At 48.3% G+C, this 6,342-nt stretch overlaps 1 pseudogene; it reads left to right on the top strand.

Moving 5' to 3' along the window:
* Positions 1–4,114: 4,114 nt before the first annotated feature.
* On the top strand, positions 4,115–5,682 carry LOC148115530 (uncharacterized; annotated as a pseudogene).
* Positions 5,683–6,342: the final 660 nt, after the last annotated feature.

Here is a 6,342-nt window from a genome sequence, read left to right as displayed (position 1 = left end):
AAATCAACTATGAATATGATGGTTGGAGACCCTTGCCAAAATGGGACCAAATTGCAAAAGATGCGATGGGAAGCAAAAGCTAAGAATATTTAAAAATGGATTCTATATACAAATCTTGTCCTTAAATCTCAATACAGTGGTTGGTGGAACTGTTTTTGGTTATGGCTTCCAAACTTTGCCTCAGAAAATATCACATACAGTATTCTCATTATTTGATTTTCCTCTTGAGTTTTTAAGGGATTTCTAATCCTCTCTGGAAGGAAAAGCCTGATAATAGTAGGCTTTTAGTGCCTACAATAATCAGGTTAGTAGATTCCAGAATGAAAGCTGTTTTAAGACTTCATCACTGGCTCTCAGTAAAGTACGCAGGCAACAAGTTGTGATGCAAAAATGACATGTGTGACATGATAAAAATGTTTGCCCTTATGTTCTTGCATCCTACCATCTCATGCAAGTACATTTGTCCTGGATTTTGCGTAATTTTACATGTTTCATCACTTCTTCCCTTGCTCTGTAAATGCCCAAATTGGTTGTGTTTGTGTTACATTTTTTTTTTTTTGCTTTAATTTATATGCCACCCTTCTCCGGAGACTCAGGGCGGCTTACAATGCGTTAAGCAATAGCCTTCATACTTTTGTATATTTATACAAAGTCAGCTTATTGCCCCCACAATCTGGGTCCTCATTTTACCTATCTTTGAAAGGATGGAAGGCTGAGTCAACCTTGAGCCTGGTGAGATTTGAACTTGCAGTAATTGCAAGCAGCAGATGTTAATTACAGTGCTTTAGTCCACTGTAATTTTAAATTATCTAACCACAATTGCTAGACCTAAATGAGGTAGCTAATAAATTGGAAACTTAAAAGAGCTGTGAGGGGAACTGGGCTACATGTTCTCTTATTAAGGTGTCTCGCTGAGCATGTCGTATGATGGACACGTCAACTTGATTAGAGTCCTTCGCCCATTATTGATAATTAGTCCTAGCACAAGGATCTTGTATATACTGGATGTTGTGTTCATTTATGTGTGTGTGTGTGTGCACTTGCCTTTGAGTCAGTGTTGATTCCTGGTGACTGCCTGGACTAGCCCCTGCAGCTTTCTTTTCAAGATTCTGCAGAAGCGGTTTGCTATTGCCTCTTTCCTAGGACTGAAGAAATTTTCAAAAATAGTCTCATATTAACATTTGTCAAACAAAAGTATCAACTGGGCTCTGTAACCTGCCAAATCAAAAATGGCCACTGATGGAAGCCTTTGGATTCCCTGGGCAAAGAAGTGAAGGATAAAATCTGCTTGTCTTTTGTGTTGATAGCATTACATCTGCTTTCCATCACGACCACTACCCCAAATTTAGCAACAGTCAGGTTCAGGAAAATCTAGCAGAGCTCTTATGGTAATCCTCATTGCCTTTTTTTTTTTTTGACTGTAGTACAAGCAACTTAATGACAGCTCTGGCTTCAGCACAATGGCAACTTGCATATTCATTTCAGCTAGATGTTTTCAATTTAAAGCAAGAAAGTATTGGCAGGAAATTCATGATGTTAGGAAGCATGGTTGGTTGTTATTGCTGAAGCATTTCCAAAGAATGGAAATTTAATTTTGTTCACACTTCAAATGTGTTTTCCCATTGGGCTGAGTCATGCTCTGCTTAACCACAATACATTTGATTTTGGCTTAAAATGTGTGAACTGATACATTTCACATCATGGCTTATTGCAAAGCATAAATTCAACCACCGACTGGGTTCACATTACAGGCAAAGTATGATTTAGCATTAACATGGGCAAAGGTATTGATTGAATAAAAGTGAGGCAAAAGGCAACAGCTGGTCACAGCAGTGAAAACAAAGTTACAGCAGCAGAGGGAGGGTACTGCCAAAGCAGTAGGGGCATCATTGTAGGCAGCATAACCATCTGGTATGAGCCACATGATCATGTACTTTGTGACAGCATCAGATCATTTTAAGTATTACCCTCATAAGACAAAGCCCATCCTCAGGAGTGAGATACATCTCTTTGCCGTGTTCAGAATCAAATTACGCGCTCTCTTTAGGTATGCTGTTATTTTAAAAGAAAGGGAGAAGACTGTGGAGAGAAGCTAAATAAAGATTACAGGTCCCATTATCCCCAGCAGCCTCCATTTGGAATCTCCAAGTAGCTGGACAAGCCAGGAATTTGAAGGAGAGGGTTGTTTGTTTCAGGACTACAGAAATGGGTAAAATGTGTAGCCAGGAATTTGCATTAGGTTTGGTATTTTTGTTTTCTGTATTGTGGTAAATCTTGTTTTTACTTACTTTTGGGCCCTCTGTACAAGACCATTTATACCAAACCATTGCCGTCTTAACAATCTGCTTGGAAGACAGCATTTTCTTTATTTATTTTTACTAATTTGGAAATTGCTGAATTACTACTGTCTGGGAAGCTCTGTAATTATCTTCTTTCACACTGCATGTCTAACTGTTAATAATGTTTTAAAGAGGGTTATTTTTAAAATTGATTTTGTTTATCTCCTCTGAGATTGGTTTCTCTCCCAATGAAAAAGAAAGGTCTGGATCCTCTTAGACTCAGAGGAGGCACTATTTAATTGATTTCAATTATTTGATTGTTATCTACTTGAACAAATCTAGAAGGCTTGCAATGATACTTTAAAAACCGTCATGGGATGGTGAGAGAGGCCCGAGAGGAGGAAGGGCGGCGACTGGTTTTCTGCGGTGGAGGCGGCTATGCCAGGATGACGACGGTGGCGGCATGGCGGTGACAGCACCCTCGTCGGGATCCTCGCCGACCCAAACTGCCCTGGACATGTATTATAGGGTGGAGGGTGGGCGAGGTGAGGGTGAGGAGGCTGGCAGCGGCAGCAGCGAAGCTGGTGGCATTGGAAATGGTGGCTGCCGGGACAAGGAAGGAGTCGCCAGAGTCTGTGTGTGGGAGCGCTGGAGATATTGGGTGGCAGCTGCTCGCATGTTATACTGGACCTCCTGGGTGATTGGGGGGTGTTGCTTGGCCCCTCGGTCGTCCTAGAGACCGCCATGAGGATTTATGGAGGTTGGGCGAGGTGAGCAGTATGGCCATTAGAAAGACCTGGGAGGGGTTGGGGAGAGCCGGACCATGACTGAGGGGTTTTTTCCCCATGGCACTTGCTGCCTCTGCTCTCCTTCTTCTTACCTCCCACCTCCCTGAAGCCTGCTTAAGGCTCCATTAGGGACTAAGCCTATAGGCTGTCCCATACTGCTCCTGCTTGCTGGACAATATCTCCCAGTCAGGTTCCATCTTGACCTCCCTGGATATAGGCCTGTTGATGGTCTCTGCAGACTGAACCTTGTTCCGGACTCTGCGGACTGACTTGTCTCCACTTTCTCCCTCTATTGAACGGAGAGTTACATCTGGGTTGCAAGTCTTGGTGGAGTGGGTTTACAGCTGCTGTTTCAATTCTGGCTTTTTGGGACGATCCAGGTTGGCCAGCAACTGTGAAAGGGGGGCTGGGCCACCACTTACCGGATCGAAACAGCGTTTTACTCCCGCCATTCTGTGAGAGGGCGATGAGGTCCCATGAGTTCCATCGAAGTCCGGCATCACGCTCCTTTGGACTGTTACAACATTGAAATTGACCCCCTGGTTATTGGCCATGGGTCATTACCTCCCCCTGATGTCAGATGTATTTGGCGAATGAACTCTGTGCTCTGCAATATTCCCCCTCTCGCAGGTTTGGCCCTCCTCGTTATCGAGGGCCTATCTTGATGACGGGTTTTGGAACCCCGAGAGATGGCATGCGGCAAAGAAGAGACTGAGGGTTTTTTTAAGTGGGTTTTTAATTAAAATTTTAAGGGGTTCGGGGGGACCAGGGTGGGTTTGGGGGGTAATCCACCTGGGTCAAGACCAGGCCCTGTGAGGGGCTGTCTTATTAGGGACACAGGGTCGGATGTTAGGGAGGGGGGCGGGGTTCGACTTAGGGCTGTTCTATCAGTACTGTGAGTGGGAGGGGCAGATATGGTGGAAGCAGGGGGCATATCATGTTCGGGGAGTGCGCACTCGCTATCTTCGAGTGATTGCGCATTCCGGTCCCCAATGCTTTTCTCGTTCCCCAGGTTGTTCAGATCCTCAGGGCCCGAGCCTCCGGCTGATGTTGTGCAACGCCAGGTCCGTGGTAAATAAAGTCCCCCTCATTTACGATCTTATCCAGGAGGGGGGTGCGGACCTGGTGGGTATTATGGAGACCTGGCTGGGCTCAGAAGGGGGGGTGCCCCTTGTTGAAATGTGCCCGCCAGGTTTCCGGGCATTCCATCAGCTGAGGGCTCAGGGAAGGGGTGGGGGAGTGGCGGTTATTATTAATGAAAGTCTATGTCCGAGGGAGGCCACTGTTCCTCAGATAGCCGGATGTGAGTCCCTCCTTGTGAAGTGGGGCCAGGGAGTGCAAGTGGGCCTGCTGATTGTGTACCTGGCTCCCTGCTATGCAACAGTGGCCCTACCCGAGCTGCCTGACGTTATAGCCGGGGTGGCGGTTGATACCCCCAGGATTATGGTTATGGGGGATTTCAACCTGCCATCGGTCGGTGAAATGTCTATGGCGGCTCGGGAGTTCATGGCTTCCATGACGGCCTTGGACCTGACCCAGTTAGTTCATGGCCCCACACACACGGGGGGACACACTCTGGATCTGATTTTTGTCTCTGGTCAGTGGCAGAATGATCTAGAAATAGGGGACTTAGTCACCGAGCCCTTGTCATGGTCTGATCATTCACTCCTCCAACTGGACATTCAAACTGCTAACCCTCACTGCAGGGAGACGGAACCGGTTAGATGGTTCCGTCCCAGGCGCCTGATGGACCCGGATAGGTTCCTGATGGAGCTTGGGCCATTCCCTGAGGCTCTGGCCCACGACTCAACTGAAGAACTAGTGGCGGCCTGGGAGAGGGCGGCCGCTGGAGCTTTGGATCGCGTCATGCCTTTGCGGCCTCTGACCCGGTGCTGTTCTCAATTGGCTCCTTGGTTCTCTGAGGAGTTGAGAGAGATGAAGCGCCAGAAAAGATGCCTGGAGAGCAGTTGGAAGGCCAGCCATTCTGAATCCGATCGAACACTGGTAAGGCCCTATTATATTAAGACCTACCTAGTGGCGATAAAAGCGGCAAAATGTAATTATTTTTCCGCTCTTATTGCATCATCAGATAATCGCCCGGCCTCCCTGTTTAGGGTGACCCGCTCCCTTCTCCACCTGGGAGCGCGGGAAGACCCCTTGCAGGGCAGGGCTGATGATTTTGTGCAATATCTGCATGACAAAATCGCTCAGATTCGGGAGGGTCTGGACTCTGACTGGGTAGATCCGGATGGGATGATGGAGGTGGGTCTTGAGAATGTTAGCTGGGAGGAGTTTGACCTTGTGACTCCCGAGGATGTGGACAGGGTTCTGGGTAGGTTGAACGCGGCCACATGTTTATTGGACCCGTGCCCCTCCTGGTTGTTGCTGGCTTCCCGGGAGGTTACACGAGGCTGGCTCCAGGGGATTGTCAACGCTTCTCTGAGTGAGGGTTTCTTTCCCGCCGCCTTGAAAGAGGCGGTGGTGAGGCCCCTCCTCAAGAAGCCTTCTCTGGACCCAGCTGTTTTATCAAACTATCGTCCACTCTCCAACCTTCGCTTTGTGGCGAAGGTTGTGGAGAGTGTGGTGGTGCGACAGCTTCCCCAGTACCTGGATGAAGTGGACTATCTAGATCCATTCCAGTCGGGCTTCAGGCCTGGGTATAGCATGGAAATGGCATTGGTCGCATTGGTTGATGATCTCTGGAGGGCTCGGGACAGGGGTTGTTCCTCTGTCCTGGTCCTATTAGATCTCTCAGTGGCTTTTGATACCATCGACCATGGTATCATGCTGCATCGGTTGGAGGGGTTAGGGGTGGGGGGCACCATGTTACGGTGGTTCTCCCTCCTTTCTGACCGTACGCAGTCTGTGTTGACAGGGGGGAAGAGGTTGACCCCGAGGCGCCTAGTTTGTGGGGTGCCGCAGGGGTTGGTCCTCTTGCCTCTCCTGTTCAACATTTATGTGAAGCCGCTGGGTGAGATCATCCGTGGCTTCAGGGTGGATTTCCATCAGTACGTTGATGACACTCAGCTGTACATTTCCACCCCGGTCCACCCCAATGATGCCCTTGAAGTGATGACCCGGTGCCTGGAGGCCGTACAGATCTGGATGGGGCGAAACAAGCTCAGGCTCAACCCCTCCAAGACTGAGTGGCTGTGGTTTCTGGCATCCTGTCATAGTCAGTTGGTTCCATCACTGACTATAGTGGGTGAGACCTTGGCCCCCTCAGAGAGGGTTTGTAACTTGGGTGTCCTCCTGGACTCTCAGCTGTCTTTAGA

Source organism: Pantherophis guttatus, chromosome 2 (assembly GCF_059756535.1).
Source record: "Pantherophis guttatus breed Tessera chromosome 2, ASM5975653v1, whole genome shotgun sequence".
Lineage (NCBI taxonomy): Eukaryota > Metazoa > Chordata > Lepidosauria > Squamata > Colubridae > Pantherophis > Pantherophis guttatus.
This window is presented reverse-complemented; position numbering and strand designations above follow the sequence as displayed.